General features: G+C 39.4%; 1 long non-coding RNA gene across 1 annotated transcript in view; it reads right to left on the reverse strand.

Moving 5' to 3' along the window:
* Positions 1-841: 841 nt before the first annotated feature.
* LOC142407697 (uncharacterized) overlaps positions 842-24,975 on the reverse strand; it is a 62,149-nt gene continuing 38,015 nt past the window's right edge. The window contains exon 6 of the long non-coding RNA XR_012775014.1: positions 842-1,039. This is a non-coding gene — a long non-coding RNA (uncharacterized LOC142407697). The remainder of the gene's footprint in view (positions 1,040-24,975) is intronic.

Genomic DNA, 24,975 nt, shown 5'->3' on the forward strand with positions numbered 1-24,975 from the left:
AGCAGGAGTCAGAACAGCAACCAGATACAGAGGTGTCACGTGGCTCCTGTCTGAGGAAAAGTTACACAAGCAGAAAGCCTTCATCTTTGCAAAGAAATGATTGAGGGGAGAACTGTGAGAGCTTCATAAAAATACGAATAGTCTAGAGAAAATTAATTTGCAATGATTACTCACAATTTTTCATAAAACAAGAACAAGAAGAAACCAAATGAAATTGGGCAGCAGGTTTGTACAAGCAAACCCCCCTTATTTTCATGTATTAGAAGATTACATTACAGAACCCATTGCCACAGGGTGTTTAGATGTCAGTAGTCTAAGACAAGCATTGGATGCTATTAAACAAATTCATGGAAAAGTAGTTTATTAAACTTGAAGATACAATGCCATTTACTGCTCAGGGAGCCCAAAACACAGATTAGAAGAAGACAGGAGAATGTAATGAGGTATGATGTGCAATAACTAATAAATATATGTATATATATAAAAAATTCTGTACTGCTAGACTATTTATCTGAGATTGCATTAAAGGCAACTGTGAGGGTATGGGACCAGATGGATCTTTAGCACGATTTGCAATGATGTTAATATTATTTTTCCTAAATTGATACAGTGCTATTGACAATGATTGTACCCATTGCATCTTCCCATTCATTACTGCTGAAATTAGTTTCTTCCTTCCTCAGACCCTAATGTATTTCATCTCACATAAAGAGGTTCCACCCCTATGCTGGAAACACTCCCAACATATTTTTTAGTTAAACTGTTGCTAGTATCACTTTGCAGACCTGGAATTTAATAAATGCCTAGCAGTGAAAGGGAAAAAGCAATTGTCCTTACTGTGAAATTGCATATTCCTGAATCCAATAAGGTGAGAGGTGTCGACTCGTAGCTCCTGAGGCTGTAGCTTCAAAAACATTTCCTTTTTTTTTAAACAGATTAATTCTTGCTGGGGTCAGTTCCTTGACCCAGTTCATGGCCCAGCCACATGGTCATTAGCATTGCTGTAAGGATGTTTGTAGAAGTGGATGGATGGCCAGGTCTAGAAGAAGGGGAAGACAGGATGTCATTTAAGCAGCAGCCTCCACTTATATTGGTTGAAAAAGCTTTGAGAGGAAAACAGAAAAATATAAGCAGAATGATTTTTTTCTACACCGAGCAGTAGGGGAACCTGCATCTTTCTAATTGTGTCATCATACAGAGGTATTAAATAGGCGGACATAAAAGGCAACACGTCCTGCTGCAGGAATGAAGAGGGAAACAGCTGCTCTTTGGAAGGCAGAGTGTCATCTTCCTGCAGGATACAATGCTACGAGATAACACACAGCATCACATGCATTCTCCGAAGAGTGTAGCCAGATGAAGTCAGACAAGTACTGGCTCATATGGTTAGACTTTACTGCCCCAGCTAGCCGTAACCCATGCTTCTCCTAATCCCAAACTTAGTTGACACCACACTTGACATTTTGCCACTCAAATTATTCAAACAAGCACCTTTTAATCCAGTGCTTAAAAAGTTTGAATGAACAGCAATGAAAAACTGTTAGCTAATGGAAGAGGCTAGTTTGTCCAACACAGTGTTAATTAAGCATTCCTAAAGATCCAGTTCCAGCTTTTGTTATGCCATGCCAACATTTAATGCATTGGAATATGCTGAGGAAAATTCTCTTATTTCAAAACCCCTGCTGAAGCAGGGAGGGAAATTACCTTACTGCCATCTACTCTTACAATCTGCCAAGTAGGGCTATAAAATAATAAATATAATGTAAAAAGATGTAAGCATCAGACCTTTGATCTCATGTATACACATCAATAAAGTAACTGCAAAGCAAAGCAGGTGGGCAGCTGTACTTTCAGTTCTGAAATACAGTAATTACCTCCCCTTGACACACTGATGTACCTATCTGCCAAGCTGCTAGACATCCATCACTGAGCAATATGCAACTGTTGCCTGTGTGGCAGATGATTGAACTTTGCCTGTCAAGTTGGAGCTTTGCTTCTGATGGCATGCTCAGTCTGTATCACAGTGCCCTGCAAGGACTATTCTTCTAGAATTGTACGGCAGCAGCATAGACAGGCTTTCTGCTGTGGCCAGCAGTAATATCCTTTCAACATCAGTGTATGAAAGTGCCTGTATTTACACTGCACACTCTAAGTGGGGCTATCAAAGCTGCAATAACTTCTGTCATCATCTTGGCTCTGTTTTGTGTTCTTCCTCACAGCCTTAAAGCAGGTCCACATACTATTCTGAACCTTATCAATAAAGAATGCATGCCTACATTCCTCACACTGAGTTAGCCAGTGGGGTTTACGTTGACATCTGTTTCTACACCAGTCAAAGACCAAATTTTCCCCATTTCTCTTCACATCACAGACCAGGGGTGTGTCTCTTGATGCAAAAGTGGTTGGCAAAGAACCCCCCAGCTTTGTGTATTTGTCTCACAGGAGGTTGCACTCACTGAGCCCTTCTCCCAGTTCAGACCCTGAGACAGGATGTGTCTTAGAGACCAAGCCTTAAGATGAATCCTTCAATTTACAGGACACAGCATTCCCTGAACTCTCACTACCCAAAAAAGATGAAGAACCCAGAATAATGGAAAAGAGGGTGAGTCACTGTTTTTCCCCAGCCTAACTTTTATGCCATGATACCTAAGCAGTAGGCAACTGGCCCAGTAAGGAGACTGAGTGTGCCTCAGTCTTGGTACATTGGCCCCTTAGAGTCACTGGAAAGAGAAGGAAGTGCCCCAGGGACTGACTGAGGAGGACTAAAACCCCTTGCTTTGAAGAGAGCAAGTCTACACATGGTCACTGCAGATCACCCTACTGAGCTAGAAGGCAGGCTAGCTCCTCAGGTATTGGAGGTCTAGCTCGCTTCAGTCTAAACACACTCCTGAGGAAAATGCCAGTTTTATTTATGCTGTAAACAGCGGCTGAAGTAATTCCTAAAAACTTAGCCATATGTCTATTGCCATAATGGGACGCCCTTCCTCACTCATGTACTCCAGTATCCCTTCCACAAATGAGATGAACGATCAACATTTAGACTCATTATAGTACAGGCTGTCATACATTAAAATTCATACGCACGTTTCAGTCTGCGATGGTGAAGAGCGGCACGCCCCAGTCACTTGAGGAAACTACAAACACAGTGCAGAAGCTCACTGAAGATTTGGACTGATGAAATCTGGAGGATGCATTCACCCTCCTTTCGAAAGCATCAGGGGATAACATGATCAAAGGAAAAATGCTCCTTAAGCTGTTTATCTTTGCAAAGAATGACCTGATGACATTTAATGGGATGATTAGGCATAGCTATGGTTTAACGCATATTTAAAAGATTATTTCCATGATTAACTGGTTGTCAGAAAGCAAGTATCTAATGACAATGGAAAAGGAATTTCATCAGTGCCTTCCAAAAGATGATTTGCACTCATGGTCTTGATATGCAGCTCTTTAATTGGGTCATCTCTTAGTGGTGTGTCAGAAGCAGAATTGTAGGTTACTTTAAAATTGGATTTTTAAAATGACATTGAAAGGGGTCTCTTCTCAGGTAGGCTAACAGAATCAGCAGTCAAAGTATCTGAATCTAGATAACAGAGGTGCTATTGTTTCTCACATCAATTTACATATGCCTTTTTGGGACAGGAGAGAGAAGGGAAGGATGTAGAGGGGAAAAATATACTTCTGTTGAAGTTAAATACAGACATATGGAGCCTTCAGATTTTAGGCCATGGCTTCAATGCTTGAATCCAGACCACTGAAATTATGAGCTGCCACAATTTAGCTTATTAAAAGTCAGAGGAGCCAAAGGACTGACTGATATGTGTTGAGTATTATGCAAAAGAGCACACAACACATGATGAAGCCTTCAAACACACGTACAGCTAGAGGCTGAAATTAAGTAACTGCTCCAGCACAAGGTACAAGCTTTGCAGGAACATGTAAATAAGTCTGATTAACCAGGCACCATACTTCTAAAACGTTCTCCTTTTTTTTTCCCCCTCTTCTGTCTGAAGTATTGAGGTATCTTTGATCAAGTGGAAGAACACTGGAGGGGTCAGCTTCCATCTCAGATCAAACCCGCAGACTTTGCCATTATTCAGGATTTACATAACATAAATGACCAGACTCATTGTATAGGGGAAACCTAGCTGTGTAGCTGTAATGAAGCCACTTTCTTGGGTTTCAGGAAATAGAGAACTTAAGAGGGGTGTCTCCATGGCTCCTTTAATAGTTCTCAAGTATTGCTTAGTCGGAGATATTGAATTATCTGACATATTGAAGGGAAAGCAGGGGAATTGTGCCCTCCCCAGCAAAACATCTTCTCTGTCCCTCTGTGCAGGTTTTCTCACAACACAAGGAAAACTAGCCCATAATTTGGCTTATGTTTTCCTATTTGCACAGGGGAACTCAAATAAATGAGCTCATAATGAACAATCTGCCAGCAAGCACTGCAAACATATTATTTACACAGAACCACACACCAGAATACCTGCATAATCAAAAGTACACCTGCAGCTTTAATTATATGAAAATCATGTCAACAAAGAGCAACAGAAGCACCATGTTTCCAGCTTTTTATTTTAAACCCCATGTTTCATTTCAGTCTTACAGAGGCTTTCAGATCCAGAAGTTAATTCTAAGGTTGACTGTAGAGGCTGGACTGATTCTAGGCTCTAGGCTGACTGAGGAAGCCAAAAAATAATATTTTTTCCCAGCTGATGGCCTCCCATACTAGAAGACAAATGTCTACAAAAGTGTTCCTGACTTTTTACTGCTCTGTGATTTTTGGCTGACCCTTATTTTAGGTGTTTAGCCCAAATATTGTGTTAAGTGTCAAAAGTGATACCCACTGTTGCCTCAAAGGCTAAAGATGTTTCAAAATTCACCTTGCTATACAACAAAGCTAAAAGAACAGGGTCAGAGTGACTTTCTCTCAGTACCATTACAGAACTTCATTAAAACTGAAAACCATTTTATCATTAAAACTGTATTTTCTCTTTGTTTTTAGCTTCCAGTTTCCATAGCCCTAATCCAGTCTTTTTGCCCTTTTGGTGTTTATATATAGCTATGGGAGCTTATACAACCACTTCCCTAGAAAACAAATCTTCAGTAGTAATTAAGTTCTAATAACATACTACAGATACAGACAAATTAGCAGCTTCAGCACTCAGAGGGAGGTATAACACAGCTATTGCATTTATTTGTGTAGCACATTTGTGTTATCAGTCATAAAAGGTAAAGAATTTTCTACCTCTTTTCACTTCATCTTCCTATGCAGCTAACATTCTTAGGCAGGTTTGCTGAGGAAACATTTTTTTTCTGCAAAAGTTTGTAAGATTTCCAAGAAGAAATTCTACATTGGAACCAAAAAGTCAAAACAAACTTCAAAAATTGGTATTCTCTAAAAATATCAAAACAAACACTTGTTAAAAATTAACTTACTACCTTTAATTGACTTCTAATCAAAAGTCTTCATGAACTGAGAAAATTAAAACCATGGCTTTTGCTAATGCCAACTTTCTGGCAATTTCATACTTTTGCAGGGAGCAAAATAGTTTGAGAAAAAAGTCTAAAGAGATATCTAGAAAAATACATCAATGTGTCTCAGCTTGGAAAGAACTGAAGGGACAAACCATCTCGTTTGTGCTTGCCTTTAGTGGCCTCCAAACCAGCAACAGCCCAGGGCTTGAGTGAATGCAGTCCACGAGTCAGTACTCAAATCACTTTTCACAGTGTCCTCACTGGCTTTAAAGAGCTGCCAGCGGTATGGAGCTGCAGCGGCTGTGTGGATGGAGAGTATGGGGAGGCTGGTGAACCATGCACTCACCCGCTGTATGGGAGCACACTTATACATTGAGCTGTACTACTGAGAGAAAGAAAGGAGCACTCCAGCCATTTTAGTTCCCTGTTAAATCCACATTTTCCTTGCCTAGAATTTGGACTTGAGTTGCCCCTACTCAATCTTGTAATGTTTCAGTTTTCCCTACTAATAGTCAGTTTTGCAAAATACAATATGAAGATGATTTGAAGTGACCATTGACAGTTTAAAAACTCATAAGAAGGATGATTTTGAAATCTTCTGAAATATAAATGAGAACATTTTTACAAGGTTTTCCCCAGACTCCTATAAATACTGACGTTTTCAGGCTGAGACACATCATAAAGTCCTCTCCTTTGCTTTTTTTCTCTGCAAGGATGATACTTGAAAGCCAAAGAACAAATGGGTGAAGGCATATGTCTACCACAACCAAAGCAGATCACTGTTTGATAAAATTTTCCTCATTACTCATGTTTAAAGAAAGTCTTTGGAGGGTTGGAGAATTTGTCTTTTTCTTTGTCTTTGTTTCTCTTTCCTTCTCTCTTTCTCTCTTTCTCTGTGTCTCCCTCTTTCTCTCTTTCTCCCTTTTTCTCTTTCTCCTTCCTTCCTTCCTTTCATTCTTTCTTTTTCTTTCTTTCTTTCTTTCCTTTCCTTCTTTCTTTTTTCTTTCCTTTTTCTTTCTTTCCTTCTCTGTTTCTCACTTTCTCTCTCTTTCTTTCTCTCTTTCTTTCTCTTACTCTCTTTCTCTTTCTGTCTTTCCCTTTCTTTCTCTTTCTCTCCTCTTGTCTCCTTGTCTCCTTCTCTCCTTCTTTCCACTATTCCTTCCCTCGACCCAAAGAAACCAGCAAAATAGATTAATTTTGGAGATTTCCTTTCTTCCTCTTCTTTAGTCTTGTGGTAACCACTTCTCTGGAGTCAGTGCACCCACTCCCTGTGTTTGGCAGAGGACACAGGTCAGTATCAGGGTGGGAAGAGTGGGCTATTATCTTACCTACACACTTCTGCACATGCTGTCAGGATCAGGCCTAGATTTCATGTCACTTCACATAGGCACAAGCTGGTGCTCCCAGAGCTGTGGCACTTGATACCAGGTTATGCCTCCACAAGGCAGCTCTCAAAATGGACATACTGCTGGCCTTGCCTTTCCTATGGCTCCATCCTCCTGGACAGACTTACTAACTGGCCACGGAGGTTTTCAGGATCACTTTTATTGGGAAGGGACTAGAATGAGAGTTTGGGGAGCTGGAGGTACTTTTAATGTCCTCCTAATACCAATCACTTTGTCAAGGTGGGAGAGTCAGTACTTGATATTGTCTGTGTTGGTTCTTTTAGTTTACATGAGACTTTTGCTTCACATGGCACTCAGGTTCAGAAGCTGTGAACAAACAAAGTCTTCTGCCCTTCTAAAATTATCTGAAACTTTTTTCTGTGTCCTCTTCCTCAGACACAACCATGGTGTCTTTATTTGGGCAAAATTCCTGCTATTGTTGTCAGCAAGGGAGCAAGAGACCAGGACCAAGCCTTCTGCTAAGATGGTGGCTTCCCCTATGAATGGTAATTATTGCATGTCTAAGGCTATTCTTTTTCAACTAGAGCTTCTGACAGACTTGCGGTGGCATTTTAAAATTGGGTGTCTCAGCTATTCACTCCCTGAGCTGCCCACCCCACCCCCGGGGGGACACTGCTAGCCCCAGGACAGCATCATCTAAGCTGCTCACAGCTCAGCTTCTGTTTTCAGCTGGTCATGTAAGGTAAACCAGCTCTGATTTCAGTTTATCTTAGTGTGTTGCACAAATCACTGTGGTAATTCAAATGCTCCTTTATAGGAGATCCCTAACTTGTGGGCAACGCCATCCAGAAGACAGGCAGGGCAGACAGCTAGAGGCTGTCTTCAGACATCTGATTTTAATTTACTGCAGTGAGTTGGGCAGAGTTCTTATTTTCATGTACTTCCATTTGGGAGTAGGTTGGATTTCCAAAAACACTAAGTGGTTCAGGAGCATAACTACTGTAAAAAATTAATCAGACTAGTGAGCCTAAGTCACTTTGGGACAGCTAAGAATTTCACTGATCACAGATAGAGCATTTTTAATATCCTCTTCCGTTTGCCTTCTAGCATAAGGACGCTCTGGTTTATTTATGCTTCATTTATTATGAAAAAACACCCAATATTTCATGTCAACAAGATAGTCAGTGCTTGTATCTAGTGGGAAGCAGCATGATGCAATCACTATTAGGACAAAGTTTTCGTCTCTTCTAGAGGGGAAAGGCAGGATATCCCAAATAAGCGACACACATTTATTCAGACTCTTCCTCATGATGAAAACCATCAGCTAAGTTTCACACAGAGGCAAACACAGCCTTCGTATAACCTCAGCAAAATCAGTGACAGTATTATCAGGGTTGAATATATCTGTGTATCTTAATGCAAACATATTTACAGCATATGCGCACACTGTATAGCCACAGACCTACACTTTTGGTCTGTGACAAATAAGGTCAGCATATTAAAAAAAAAAAAAAAGAAGACAACAAAGAAGCTGCATAAAAACACATCCTGTATTGACTGAAAGTCCTGAAATCCATTACACTGCCAGCTAGGAAAAATGGAAAGCAACCCACTTAAAAAGGTCACCTAATGAACTGATTTCTCCCACCTCTGAACAAAGAGCACTTGGAGAAAGACAACAAAATTGTCAAAACACAGACACCAGCAAAGCAATAAGGAATAATTTTCTTTTCCACTAATGTGCATTAGTTCTAAGCTCAAAGTCTTGCTGTGCTCCACAGCAATGCAGAACTCTTCTAAATACCCCAGCAACTGCCTTTTAATCTTAGAGCAGAGTGGAGAGGAAAAGACACACTGTACATGGACCTTAGCATTAATGCTTGAACCCTTCCCTCTATCTTTCCACTGCTTGCTTTGTTTCAAGTGTGTGGTCCATGACACAAATTCACTTCATTGTTAGATCAAAGAAGGCATTTTAGCTTACACCCCACAGGCATGTAGTTCACAGACAAATTATTCCCAGTTTCCACTTCTATACTTCAAATGTGTTAAGAATACAGCACGAAAGCTAAAAATAGTTCAGTGTGTATGCTGTATAAATACAAATAATGAGGGCTCCCTTCATTTAGTCCTTTCCAAATCTCAAGCTTTTAATAGCAGAGATAAATGGCTTGATCTTCTCATGAAGTTTATCAGCCTTGACGGGACTGAAGAGAAATTCATTCTGATTTAATGTCTGTAAGGAATCCTTGGTAAAGTGAATCCAGTGGCGTCCCACTCATTTCCTACTGAACTGTAGCTGACCTCTTTCTACCCCTTTGCAATGTGCAAAATTGGCAACCTCCAAAAAAACCAGTTCCTCTAAGTCAAAGCAGAGATTCGTCAAACAAACAGCCTGATCTACAGACAGGATTTTAGTCTCAGGTCCTCTAATGTTCTCACAGGGAGAATGAACATGTAGAGTGGAATTCCTCACCTTGCACAGAGAGCAGGAGAGAGGTCCTCCCGTTCAAACACAAGTCTTTTAATTCAGTTGTCACTGTGACCTTTGGAGGAGACATCTGAAAGCTACATTGATTTTAAAAGGGGACATAACCCTCATGATTCCGAAACTCTGCAGAATAACTCAAACATTTTGAGTCACATTAATGTAATCTAGAAGAGGTTTTCAGTGTTGCCATCTGCACCTAAGTGAGTCACCTTTGGCTCCCTTCACAGTCAATGCAGAGAACATAGTATTTCTAGTTTCATATTTGTCTCATGCTAACACAGAGGTATGAATTAAGTCATGTGGATCATGACCTAAAAGTGACTTTTCTTCTTTACACAGCTATAAAAGCAGCAAAGGGTGATGACTTAGGATGTAGACATCTACCTGTAAATGTCCAAACTTAATTTTTTCAGCCCAAAACTGTAACTGGATTTCATTCTGTTTAAGAGGGCCAGCAGTAGACTTCATACCTATGTTCTTTATTACCAAAGTACATGTGCCAGTAATGAACGGAAACATGCCAGCTCTTAGGTGAAAAGATCACCCCAGGGGGTCAGGGGATTTTGCAATTCTGTTTCCGAGGCCTGACCATGAGGGCTCCGTGGTGTTGGGTTTACGTTACCACACCTACCAGTGCCACCATTTCTTACAGACAACTGACAGTATAATAAACATCATCCCTAGAGAGGCAATCATTTTCAGTCATTATCAATCTGTTAGGGATTTATGATGCACTGTTTTGTTGCATCATTTTTCAGATCACTCCCAGGCAAAGACACAGCCTGGAAGGCTGGATAGACAGCTACTCAAAAGCCTACACAGACAATGCAGGGTCATATTAGCAAAGTCATAACATTTCCTTCTTCTTTTGTATCTTCCATGTAATTTATTCAAGGAAATATTGACCACAAAACAGACAGGGTGTGCTCAGCCCCTTCTTGGCTTTGAGAGTTTTGCTTTATATTGTATATGTTGTAGTTTGCAGCCAACTCTCAGCACAAAGTACGATCCCTCAGAATTTCTTCTTGCGAACAGATCTTGAAAACTGAGTTTGGACCACCAAAGTCAATAGGAATATTTCAGGAACAGGACTATAAAATCACTGCAAAGACAGTAAGCAAGCTCCCCCATTGTATGCCAGCTTATTTGTTGTGCCTTGCCAGTCAGTCAAGAGGGATTTATGCATTGCTGATGAAGAGCAGCCTTAGCTAGTAAATTTGGCATAATATGAATAAGCATCTGTTTATAGCTAGAAAGAAAAGCCAAAATGTTTCATAATAGCAACCCCTTTAAAAACATTCCCATTTCATTTTAAACCAGACAGAACCATAAATGTCTTCTTTATACCTAAAACTCTACTTCTAGACGATAGTTGTCCTAATGGCTTCCATTAGTTGGTACAACTTAAGCATTACAGTTATATGATTTCTTGAATGTTTACTAAAATATTGCTTTATACTTGTAGGACCACAAAGCAATCTAGCTCTCAAGCCTCGCCTGCAGCAAGATAGATGAACTGACAGTTACAGTTACATGCTTTCACTTCTGCTTGTGTCTACCTTCCACAAAATCATTATGTAAAAGAAAATGTACTACAAAAATCCACATACAAATTCATTGACAGGAGTATCTGCAAGTCCTTCCCCTGATTGCAGCAACATATTACTTTTCACATAGTTGTCCTTGCACAGTGCACCTTTATCCATACTTTACAGATGAGAAAGCAAGGCAGAGCAAAGTGAAGCAAAATGATCTGCCCAAGGTCAAACAGGAAATGTGCAACAAAGCCAGGAACTGATCTGTTGATTCCTGAGTCCCAAGCTAGCACCTATCTTCAAGTCTAGCTCTGGTTTCTTACAGTGTTGCCAGTACAATATTTAAGCCTTGATCCTTTAATCCCTAGAGGGTGAAAAGCGATACATACCATTATTTCTATTTTTAAAATGCAAGACCAGAAGAGGAAACCCTGTGCAGAAGGTAAATATTTCAAAGGTCTTACCATCACGCCTCTCTATCACTGAAGAAATGATGAGGCTGGCACTCAGCATGATCTGTACTTCTAACAACGAAGGAAAAAAACCGCTGCAAGACGGACAGTAATTTGGAGTCCAGTGATACCTATTTGTGATGCACATCTATCTTGCTCGTGTCACTCAGCTCACTGACAAATATAAACAGTGATCATCTGCTAACAGTTAGCTCTGTCTAAACATAGTGTGCTCTTCATTACCTAACTGTTCACACCTCTCCCCATAGGCTGCAAGGCAGCAAAAGAAATAGAGGCAGAATGTGTATCCGTGCAGCACAACTGCCTGAGTAAATGAACAGCAGGCTTTTTGCACTGCACTGTTAACCTGCCAGTTAACTCAGCAGTTGGGTAGCCTCCATCGGGACCTCGGAAAGTCACCAGTTCAAAGCCTTACACAAGTGTCTGCATCACTCACTTTATGTATGTGGAATTTGCTGGGCTTGGACACCTTAGGAGTCCTTCCTGGTGCAGAACTTGTCTGCTTTTGGGGGTAAAGGAGGGGAAAAGAGCAACAAAATTGTGAAGACGCTGTAGGACTCAATAGCTCAAGCTACGTGTGATATGAAAGTGTTGCCACAGTTTTGTAATTATCAAAATTCTGGATGTATATCATAATCCAATATGAATGAGTTTTTTCTGGAAAGTAAAGAAATATTGTCTAAATCTAGCTCCTCTGAAACATTACAGATTCAGGAACACTATCTGCAAAATTACTCCTCTTTATACAGGAGTTTAGTTGTATTGAATGGATTATGACTGGAGTTAGTCAGAAATGTCTCCGTGGAACAATTCATTTTGTTAGAACAAAAGCATTTCATGGGAACATACCTGAGTGAAACAAGGAACTTGAATTTAAATCTCCTAGAGCCTAAAAGGTACTGCTTACCCTGGAGGAGGATTTTCTTACAGTTACCTGGTAACTGTAAGAACTTCTGTTTATATAAGAAACAAAAGCATTTTGTTTATATAATTAAGTGAGGGGAGAGCTCATTACCCATCAGTCATAAGGCTGATGACCCTGGCTTGCAGCCTCTATTGGGTTTAACTGGCGAGCGTGGAGGGGACAGTTCCTGCTGCCCATCTCACTGCTGGCCATGCCGGCTTTCTGTCCGTCTCGCAGGAGCAGTAAGTGCAATATATATGCTGGCTGCTCAGCCACCCTCATTTGCAGCCGCATATACCCACAACCAACCATCCATTTCTTTACATTAGCCACCTTGAGAGTTAACACCAAGCCACAGAATGAGACAACACCCATCCTGCTGCCTCTGCTACGCAGGTCTGGTGGCAGCATGGGGTGGGCAGCTGAAGGCAGCAGTTTGTTGTTAAAAACTCAGAATGGCCATAGGGGCTGATGTATGGAAGATGGACAGAAAGCGACTTCAATGCGTATTATTTCACATAGTCTGTCTGCATTGTCACTAGGGTAGTTTCCTGTCTGATATGAACATTTTTTAATCTCAGCATTTCACATGAGAGAAATTTTCTGTCTCCAGGTTCTAGCTGTGTTTGGTCAGCATTAGTGCCACCGAAACCTGAAGCAGGGCCAAAGTTTATATTCCCCTGAAATAATAAGGAAAAGGCTCAATAATACTGCATGAACTTTATAATGTTAACAGGGAGGTAGGAAGTTTCATTTTCATTGGTTGTGTCAAGTTTTGGTAGGTACAGGCCGCTTTGAAAGGAAAACAACAGCAGCAACTATGACTGGAAAAATGCGTTAGGGAAATAGAGTAAGACTCTTCACCCACCCATGGAAAGCCACAGAAAATTAGGACCAGACACCATTTGGCTGGCTCACACAGCCACTGTCCCAGCAACTAACTGGCTGACTCCTGGCGTTTCTGCACCAATCTGATTGACCAGCCAGTGCAATCCTAAAGCATGCCTCACACCATATTTTTCATTGTAAATGCCTCAGAAATGTCTGTTTCAACACCCATGCTTTTCATGAAACTGCCATTTTACAGTGCACAGTTAACTGATCCTCAGTCAGGTCTGAAAGCCGCTTCAAAGCTCTGTACAAATGCTTGCGTCTTCGCTGTTTCTGCATTCACCGTGTGTGTGTCTTGAAACACAACCTCCCAAAAAAATGCAGCAAATGCATGGTTTTTTATAAAAATAAAATACTGCATGAGTTTTAGGCCTTGCCTAGAATAAACTATACATGCCATAGCTATCTTGCCCCTAGCCTTCTGCTTTTCCATCTAGCTTGCCCCTTTGCCCATCTATGGCTGTTGCACCTTCTGCTTGTTGAGATTAACATGCCATATTTGTGTACATATGTGTATACACAGCATACTGCATATGCATTGCATGCACACAATACACATTGTGTGTGCATGTGGTTTAGATAGATACGGGGAAATGTGCATTACTCCTGATCAGGAAAACATCACATAGCAAGGTTATCTATCTACTTTAACATACCTATAATTAAGCCAAGTGATTCATTGTATGAGAGCCAAGAAACTTAAATTGTATATTATTTTCGGCTCTTTGATGTGAGTGTGAATTTTACTGGCTTAAATATTTTAAAGGTTATGCTCATTTTATCATAATTTCCATTTTATTTGATCTTTCTTTTAGGGTGTTTTCACCTAAAAAAGAAAGGAAATATAAGAAAAATGAAGAGGAAAACCAATTATTTTTAAAAGTGCAAAGCAATGAGGCTTAAATAATACATCAGCATTTAAAGAAAATAAAACTTTATCTGATTTAAGCAGAACTACGCATGTTGTGTATTCAGTACAATGGGAAACTGCTTTTGGCCTTCACACAGAGGTATATGAGCAAGCAGGTATTTTATTATAGAGAAGGTAACTCCATTACATGTAATCTGACAGAGTCAACATAAAAACTTTTTATAGATTCTGCTTTGCTCCAGCCAAGCTGTGCACAAAGGAAATTCTTCCTATGAAACTTTATTGAAGAGACTGTGGTCACGGTTCCTCACAATATATGGTTTGCTACTGCCCTAAAATACCTGGTAATAGAAAGAATTATTAAAATAGTTAGATGTAATAGAATACACCTGGAATACTGTTCCAACCTGCAGAGTTCAAACTGACTTCAAGAAACCCTATAATCAAGAAAGACAGGACTATCCAAAAAGTCACAAGGTTATTTTTGTCTAGCTGGTGCAATCATTCCTCTGTAGCTATTGGCTGGAGGAGGGTAGCCTTTGCTTAAACACCACTTTCCTTCCAGAGCAGAAGTAAAACATTTCAAAGACAGACCCTCTCTATATGGGCAATCTCTTGAACATACAAAGAACGTCGCCCAATAAGGACCTTGTTCTTCATTATTTGACTACTTCTAAATCATCACCTGAAACTTGAAGCCAACTACTGAAATATGTAATCACAACTCCGTATACTTCTGTCCTGATTCGGTTTGGCTCTGATAAAGAACAGCCTCTATCCTTCATTATACTAATTCTTAATTTCAGAGGAGAAGCCAAATACCAGGATAAACATAACATATTTTATTCATACAAATCCCCGTTTTGACAGCTGGGTAACTAGGTGCATTTGATTTTTAATAAATTTAACAAAGATAAGCACAAAATGAATATTGTTGGTAGGGCTGGCCTAAAACTGGCTAATTCAAGTGCCTGAACTGAAACAACAAATAGGGAACTTTAGATTCATGGCTGACAGCCTGTAGCTTACACTGAAGTCAAACCTGATCCTTGCTCTTATGAGGAAATATTTCCCAGAAATACATGCATCGTCCCTGGAGGCTCCAAGAATTGCAGATCATTCCCTTGAGATGCAGTCAGCACTCCTATCTTTTCCGTATCTTGTGCTTTTTAAAGCTGAGAAGGCTAGTTCATACAAGGGAGATTTAAGACCCAAACCTCCTGTCCTGTAATTCAAAGATTCAATAAGAATCACCCATTATTGGACAAGTGCATCTTTTGCACTGGCAAGTTCTACCTTTTTTTCAGACCATAAACTTCTGTGTAAAATGCCTTAGATTTCGTTGAATATTTCTCTTCATAGGGTAGATTCTTCCTGCTGTATGTACTATTCTATGGCAAATTAATACTACAAATCCTTTATAATTAGGATTTGGTTTTAAGCCTAACTGCAAAAGAATGTATTTACTTTATCTTGAGAGATTACACTATGCAGCTCATGTTTTGCCGATAATAATAGAGGAACATACCTTGTATTCTGACAATTGATTAAACAGCATCCTACAGCTTGTTTATACACTGGGGTATTTTAGCAGATTTAATGACTGCACTATAGAACCTGGTTCACTTAAATCAGTGTAAATCATTCAAATATGCCTACATTCTTAATTAAAACAAAAGTGGTCTGACCAGCTTATCATATGTTCATAAACTGTCATAAAATTAAATCAGTGTACAAACAATATGTGGAATAGTCTGAAATAGGAGAAAACAAAAAGATATCCTAAACCCCTTCCCTGTAAAGGTATCAATTTTATCTGGACTGAAGCTCAGCTTCCCATTCTGTGAACACAATCTGTATATTCCAAACTCCACGCTCAGCAAATTATGTACTCAGTTTGCCAAGTACTTGCAATCATCACGTTTTGGAATGTGCTTTTCTGTTTATCAGTGGTATTTGAAAAACAATCCCAGGCCTCAGCACCTTCCCACTGAAGCCATTGACAAATTTGCTCTTATTTCAGTAAAGTGTCCATGTTCTTATTTTTGCTGCTGTATATGCAGTTTCTAGAACTGCTGAATTATAAAATGTATGGTATGGAAAATTATATTTATGTTCAATAAATTAGTTCCATATTACTCTAAGCTGCCTTTATGCATTGTCATTTTTATTGCATCCACCACTTTTTATAGCACTGCACTAACTGTTTTGCTATGTGAGACCAAGTCCTGGGAAATGCTTGACTCAGGAATAAGACAGAACTTGTACCAGAACTCGAAGTACATATGGCACACAACCTCGACATCCCGAAAGCTTGTTATGCTAAGAAATTACAAGGGTCTTTCCCGTAGTTCTTGTTAACAAGACTTTTCTTTACATTGACAGGGCATTTTAAGCAGCAAACATATTTGTGGGAGCTTGTCTGTTAAAGGATGGGAAAAAAGGGTTACGTTTGACAAATTCCTCATTTCAAATCATGCAAATAATTGGCTCCATGGGGTGCTTATTCTGGAGAGATTTTTCACAGCCTGAAAGAGGGAATTGATGGACTTAAACTGTGAGGTAAAACAGTGAGAAGGAATGAGAAAGAAAGTCCCATAGAAAATTGGAGAAATATTAGGTTTGCATGTTTTGCAGTAAGCACTATTGAAATTGCAATCAAACTGAAGAAAACATTCAAAGGTTTGTTTTTTCTCATGACTTCGTAACACATGATGCTCCCTTAGGCAAAAATCTTCTCAGAGCTGCCATACTGCAAACCTTTCCAGTTTACTGCTGTCTCACTGAGGTGACTCGTAAAAGGGGCAAATCAAGCTGGCTGAGCAATTATTAAACAAATCCATGATTTCACAGAAAATATGCTGGGACATACTCACTTGCTGCTTTGTGCTGCTGGAATAATGCAAAGCAGTCGAATGAGCAGCTGAATGTAGCAGAATTTGAGCCACTAATCTGAATTAAAGACCAATTCACTGACAGTTTAATCCATGTTAGATATTTTAGCCAAAGTTCACTTGGATTAAGGATGTACTGGTTTGGGTTTCAGTCATATCTTGAGAACTCTATTCCCCATAGAGAAAGTCTCCATCTTTTGCTGACTTTCTAGAAGTGAGTACATGATCACTCCAGTGACTCCTGTTGCAGCATTATACCAAGCTCTGTGCAAACACAGAGGAGTTTGGATGGAATCCTGCCCCTCTCAAAGATGCAAAACTTTTGTCCTTTGTTCACTAGTGATAGGAAGCCGAGAAGGAGGGGGAGTTGCAGGAAAGGAAGGGGAGAGTAAAATCTGGTCTTCCCAACTGAGCCTAGATAATCTCTTCTTTAAATAAAGAGTAAGCAAAGAGCCCAGATCCCTGTGTTTGGAAAGAGGTATGGCGAGAACAAAGTGCCTTCAGTGTACCCGCAGGTATTGCAGAGAGGAGACCATGTGTTGGAAGGGAGTTGCACACTTCCCCCTGAGGCTACTTCTCCTTTCAAGAAGAGGTGAGCAGAGGTCCCCTGAGTGTTGCTGGACTGATGTGTAATAGCGTCAGCACTTATGCTTTCCCTTTTTTTCTTCAAAAGTAAACCAGGACAACAGTGCGTATTGATTCTTTGGGAAACTGATGTCCCCATAAGAAAAACATAGAACCACATTGACAGAGGGCATCCTGAAGTGAAGGCACAGACAGCAGATATACCTTCCTGCTCAAGGTCTGCAATTTTAATATAGTTAAACATCAAAATTTTGTCAAACCCTTAAAGTTCTTTGGGAAGAAACTTCCCCAAAGGAAAGATAGCCTCCTAATTGTCTTCTGAGGCTCACTGAGTCTACTACAGCTCAAAGCCTTAGGCCATAGGTCATCTTGCCTGATTCACAGCCTGGCCTCTTTTCACAGAAAGTAGGCAGATTTCTACCTAATGTGTGTAAAAATTTCAATATAGCTAAGGCAAGCTGAAGTTTCAAAAAGTCGTAACTGATCAATATTTTTCCATTGTTTTGTATTTCACTAGGTCTGTCCATATTAAAACCGATCCATTTTATTTGCACTAGGACTGTGAACATGTAGGGGTTCAAAAACATTATATCATTATCTTTTTTTTTCCCTAATGCAGACGTGGCACAAACATGAAATGTTCCCTTTTGGTCTTTATGATAAATCACTTTCCCTAGATAAAGTGCATGAATACTGTGACCATAACCCTGTCCAGTTAGTTACCTCCCTAAACTCTGATCAGGTTCTAGGGATCAGTGGTCAGATGGGCTTAACTGATCAGCAAGAGTCACTGATTTATTTAGCTCTTTTATAAGAATACTTCACCATGTCTTCTTTTCAAATCAATTAGAAATCATCAATAGTCACTGTATAGCTCAGCCACTGTTATCTACACTGTTCGATGGATGCCTTTAAACTACAACCATACCTTGAGGTTCCACAAGTACTGAATACTCTGGGACAGGAGAGTGCAGAAAAGTCCAGAAAATACCAAGATAAAGCTGGGACATAGAATCATCCTCTCAGACTCACTCATGGATTTCTTATCTAGCCGCTGGTTGTATTTTCTAAATTTAAAAACTGCAGGGGCTTGCTTGCACACAGTCCTTCACACTCAAGGATGTAAGATATGTGATGATGATAATTAATCTCCTGATCTAGTTGAAGATGACCCTGCTCATTGCAGGATAGGTTGGACTAGATGACCTTTAAAGGTCCCTTCCAACCCAAACTATACTGTGATTCTATGATTCTATGATTCTGTGTTTGGATAAAAAAGGCATTACGCTCACCCAGTCTGAGTCATGTCCCAGGACCCCCAAAAGGACTTTATGAACTGGACTGATCGGACACCTTAGGCAGCACATGGTAAACACGTTTGGCCCTTTTGACTAGGTTACCATCCCGGGAAACTGCCAGGCAATCCATGCAGGATTCCTATTTTACTTGCCCAGTGTTCATTCTTGCGAGGACTTTTCCTATGACCATACAGGTTCTCTAAGAGTATGGCATACTCTAGCGCCCAAATTATTTCCACCTTGCAAGAGACTTGAGACATACCTGAGATATAACCAAAGACCAGTACAGGTTATCTTCCTAATACAGGTAAAGCCAAAAAAAGTACTTATCTTACCTAAGATGCATCTGCAAAGACAAATACTGAATGATGGTAATAATTTACCACTACTGCAACTAAACAAAATGGGTAGATCAAGCCTCCTGAATGTCAGCATCTTGAGGATTAATATAAATGTTCACATCAATAAGTGGTATTTATTTTCTCCTTCCACAAAGAGAAAAGATGAAAGAAAGAAATTGAATATACTGAAAAGCCTAGATTCAAAACGAAGGAAAGCTAAAGGATTGTTCTTTAAAGTAAACCGCTAATTCTTAAAGGATATTCCACTCTTCATACGTAGAGGAATTTCAAAGAAAAAAAAAAATCTTTTTTTATCATTTTCAGAAGTATAAAATGTAGTATCTGACCACATTCACAAGAGTTACATTCTTTTCTATTTTATGTTTCCATTATTATGCATTATTCCTCTAAGAATCAAATTTAGCAGCACTGATGGTTTAAATTCAGCATAAAAATAAAATTCAGCAAATGTCATGGCAGCGTGCCAAACATTTAATGTCAGGTTCCCTTATGTTCAGCACTTTGCTAAAGCTTCCCATCCATCAATTAGACAATTTTGGAATATTTTACTTTGTAATTAAAAAATAAATCTCTTGTGCTTGGTATTGTTTTGTGGGAAGAATTGCTCCTTCTTATATCAACCTCAGTATGTGTACTTGTATATATACGTGTGTGTGCATTTTTTCATTTTTCTGGTATTACTCACTATCATCGTAATTAAGCAATTTCTTTCTATGAAGACTTTGCACTTAATACATAGTTCTGCAAGTGGACCCATGCAGAGGGCCAATCTATTTCCCAGCAAGTCTACAAAACTCTCTAGAGTCAGCCTGCAAAGACTCTAATCACAGGAGTGAAACCTTAAATAAGTGTGAGGAGGCCACACCAATTAAGACAGGAAACAGAGTGTTTAACGTTACCCAGGGGCTCAGGAGGAAAAGTGGGATGACATGAAAAACAGAAGGAATAGGAATGTACGGGCAGAGTGAGCCAAGGAAGATGTCGCTGCCGTTACAGGCTATGAGAAAACAGCAAGGAAGAAAAAACTTGAGCCCCACGATGACCTTTAATTCTGAGCTCAGTGTAAGGGGCCTTGAAACCTGCACTGAAACCTCTCACCAGCACATCGGGAATCAGCCAACGTTATGTGAGTGACTCTCGTGACAGACACGCTGAAATCAGTGTGGCTGTGATTTTGAACTGTGCTCACAAAATCTATCAAAACATAGCTTCGTACGGGCACATAAACGCAGCTGTACAGCTGCAAATATCTATTAGAGGTATTGCATGTTTATCTTCAGCTCAGTGTAATTGAATGTACAGTATCTATACAGTGACAACTGGCATCCAGGGCAAATAGTTACACACTGCTTTCATTAGACTAGCCCTTTGTTAACATAAGCTGGCAAGCGTTATCTTCATTAAAATATTAGCTCTTAACCATCACACTTTTAACTGTCATATTCTTCAGAGTTTGTTTGCTGTTGTGACAATTTCATTTGAATAGGAATTCATTCATGGTTAGGCAGCAGCAAAAACCTTTTAACTATTTGGGTCAAGAAAACACACGGCCACAATAATTTGTTTCCATATCTATTTGTTTATTTTAAGCCTTTAAGACAAAAGTTTTCCATAAAGTCTGATTGCTTCATCAAAACAGCATGCTTTTGAGCTATCTGCCATCCTACACATTCTTGAAATTGCAGAATAATGAACGATATCACCACAGACTAAGGCAAGTGTAATCTGTAAAACATTCTTTTTGGCCCAATATATTTATGACTCGTTAATGTTTACTGCCATACACTGTATACTTCAAAGCACAGAGCTGGTCCTGGAAAGTTTTACAGCATGAGGTGTGAAATCTGAAATACCACAAGGACAAACAGCTCAGCCTAGAGTTGTCTGAACTCACACAACTCACTGACTGTAAACACAAAGCACTGGCCGTATGAAACTAAATAACAGCAAAAAAGACGGTCATGTCTTATTGCTTTTGTTTAAACTATTTTTCAGTGAATGGGATCTTTAATAATTTAGTATGCGGTCAGCTCTCTTTTTTTGCCATTTCATTGCATCCTGCCTCACTTAGGGTGCTCTGGTCTGTGTGTAAACAAACACAGGCTTTTTTCTAAAATCATAAGGCAAGGGTGGATTAAGCGGGGGGCTAGGAAGCTGGCATTAACACAGCCCAGTGCTTTGCAGCTCTCTGTGAGAAAGTCTCTGGTGCTGTTCAGTTTTTCCAGTGTACATCAGGAGTGTAAGTCATTGCATCAGTGGGGCATGGATGATATGAAATCATATTGTTGCTGGATCAGGGCCACTGCACTCCATAATTTGTAGAATCACATTTGCAGCAGGTATAATTCTGGACTGCTAAAGCTATTTGAATATAGTGACCGCTTCTGCTTACAAACTCATTTTTCATGCCCTCTTTACTTTAAAACTATATCACAGTTTCACTGGACTTCTTAACTGCTTGAGCTATAACATTTAGGTGAGGATTTATCTTCTTCAGCTTCAGCATTTTTTGCTAATAACATTAATGCCTGGCAATCTCTTCCAGCCAGTGCAATGAAAACTGTCTGGATGTACAGCATACAAAGTATTCTTGTACAGAAACATCCTCCCAGTGCTCATCAGGCCAAAAGCTATTTCCTTTCTGTTTACTCACACTCCGTAGAAATGAATGAACACTGCAATGAAAGGAAAGACTTCTTCTTAAAGGGCAGCCTGTCATTAAATTTTATTTTATGCTTTTTTTTTTTCTCTCCCAGTTCTAAAATATAATCATCCTACTTCTAAAATATAATTCCCTAAACATACATAATTTCAGGAATATCCACATGTATACTCTAACTATAAAGAAATGCTATTGTCTGAAGCGCTTTGGTAGGGTTGTAATATGTGTGAACTGAAAACTAAATCATGCACCTAGCATGTGCTGCTCATACTGTTAATAAATAAGTGTGAATGTATACATGATACTCTGCATTTATAATGTCTGAGACTGAAAATGCAAAACAATTGGGCCAAACCAGTTTATTTTAAGAAGGGACTCCAGTTTCTGTATCAATTTCCTGTTCGGATCCATGCAGAGCATGTTGTTTGTTCCAAAATCAAAACTTACTGTAATATTCTGCTTCTGTCGTGTTTCTCTCTTTTTAAGGCTGGTTGTTGAAATACAAACAGCATCCTAATTCCTTCTGCATCTGAAAGGTATATGAAGAAGTGGTACCCATAGAGGAATTTCTCAGCTTCTACAGTTAAAGTCAGATGCTTAAGGCTATTTAACACAATTAGAACCAGCTGCTCTCAATCACGTACAAAATTCCTTTGATATCCATGAAGAGCAAAAAAGAACCTTGTTTTCTTTTTATAAGGAATTTCAAAAGGTCTGATTTCTAAGGCTGACTTCTAACTTTGTAAGGAGTCTCACAAATAAAAATACATTTTCCTTCAGAGTGTCCATTAACATTTAGCATTTGCCTCCTTTTTTTTTGGAAACAGTGTAGAGCACAAATTAGCAAGGACAAATAAACAAGACTTTTCAACTTCTTTATGCAGTCACAGGGAATACACTAATATGGCAATATTTTGTGACACTGTCATGGAAAGTACAGTTTCAGATAGAAAAGGCCACTGATGTAGGACACTGCTATTCGAGTTGTTATAATGAGAATTTTGTCTTACTTAATAAAATATATCCTCCCATTAAAACTACTAAGATAAAATGGAAGTGGAAGCCACACAGGTTCCAAGCATTTTGCTTTTGCTTCCATAAGTCCAGAATAATATGAACTCAGTAGAATCACATCAGTGCAACTTTATGTAAGAGAAGACTCGAATCTACTGTTCCTGCTGGGAAATAAGGGAGTAATCATTAACAGAAAAGAAAAATTGATACAGAGATATAAAGCAGCTTCAGGTAAGTAAGGGGGCAAACTCTGGAAAATCTATAGATTTCAAGTGGTTATCATCTGCCCAGCAGTTTACTTTGTTCCAGTGTCCAAGGCCACTTCTCCCAGACAATAAAAACGGACCCTGTGCCCGTGTCTCAGCCATTTCGATGAAAGTTTGGCCTACATTCAATGGATGATGAAGGCAGGTTTATGGAAACTGTGAGTTTGGCAGTGGTGTGGCAGGGGCTCCCAGCTGCTGGTTCCCCGGTGGAGAAACAGGATCCAGCACAGGGGCCAAGCGAACAGCTTGGGGCAAAAATGTCTGAAACTGCCATAGGGAGACCAGGCAAGCTTATCTGCCAGAGTCCCGTAAAACAGAGATGCATATGAATATGCAAAAACCTCTATCAAATGATGGTATGCTTAGAGATGGGCTTAAGCTGCTGTGGCTCACAACCCGCCCATATTTAAAGCACAATTTATGTAACTCCAGACATAATTCCTCTGTAGATGCTAGCTAGAATCAGTTCTCATATTCAGTACTGAAGCAGCAATCACATTATAGCAAATGCTATAAAACCATTTTCACAATATATATTTAACTAAGAATATTATTTATACTTAAATAGGTTCATGCTGGTCTTGCAGGGTTTTTTGGTGGGGTGGGTTCTGAAGGATGTCCAATGTTATCTCCAAATATTAATTGGAACTATTGCTCATCCATACTGAAAACTAAAGCAATATTAATTTACTAAATCTAGAGGCCATTGGTATGGTAGGGCAATCATAATATTTATTCATTTTAACCTGTAGCTCAGAGATTGAAGAATTTTTTGGGGAAAAAAAGGTACATTTAAAATCCCACAGGGTGTTATGAAATAGCCAGCTTATTAAATACTTGTAGTGGAATAACGTAAGTGATAGCAAACTCCTTAGAATGGTAAAACATCAGATGGAAATATCTATGTCTATCAGCTCAAATCGTATCATTGTAGAAGAGTTACAACTATGTCTTCAGTGAGATTTTATAACTACAGCTAATTCAATGACATAATCTGATTGCTTATATGAGTTGGAGTTTACCAAGTCACTAAAATCTTTTAATGTTTTAAAACATTTAACAGGGTCAGAAACAAAAAGCATTTGAGAAAAAAATATTTCTGAATTTTTACAGAAATGTCACTTAAAAGGGGGATGTATTATTGCCCTGTTTTGAGCTTCCCACTTGATTTTCATTTTAGAATTTCATCCTGAATTCCCCTGTTTTATTTCTAGCTGTTCTGTGGGAAATCCCAATTGAGCCCTGCCACATGCCAGCCCTGTCCATGTCCTGCCCTGGATGTGCTTCCACTGCGTGAGGGCCCATTGCTTCAGACTGATTTACAGAAGTCATAATGTGACCTGCTGCAGGATCACTGTTTATTTGACTTGAGGCTTCAAATAGATGCCTTCTATCTTTGACAGCGGGAAAAAACACAGCACAGCGGACACAAGTCCCCGTAACAGCAGCCATATGCCAGCATTAGGTGCACTGTCATTTCTGGGTAAAGTCATTACCTCACAAAAATCTCTCTCCCTCCTCTTACAAGATTAAGAAATACTTTAGTGAAGCAGTAGTTTAGAAAAGGAAATGTTCTTATGTTACTGCTGGGAGAGGAGGCACAAAATCTTGCACTCTCTCTTCTACAGCCACACACCATGTCAACAGAAGGAACAAATGATGCCATGAGATTTTCTGAAAGCTGCTGTGTCCCGTGAAACAGTTCAAGATGGGTTCATTTCTAATTTTTTTTTCTGTAAAGAAATAAGAAAAATGACTACTGTTTCCTCAGTAGACAAACAAAAATGACCATTTCCACCTTTTTTTTTTTAATAGAGAAATAAGAAATCTCACTTCTTTTGTGCTCAGCTGAGAAATGATTGGGAAATTCTGTGGTTTAAACACCCAGCACCTACAGAGGGA

This window comes from Mycteria americana, chromosome 3 (genome assembly GCF_035582795.1).
Source record: "Mycteria americana isolate JAX WOST 10 ecotype Jacksonville Zoo and Gardens chromosome 3, USCA_MyAme_1.0, whole genome shotgun sequence".
In the NCBI taxonomy this organism is placed as follows: domain Eukaryota; kingdom Metazoa; phylum Chordata; class Aves; order Ciconiiformes; family Ciconiidae; genus Mycteria; species Mycteria americana.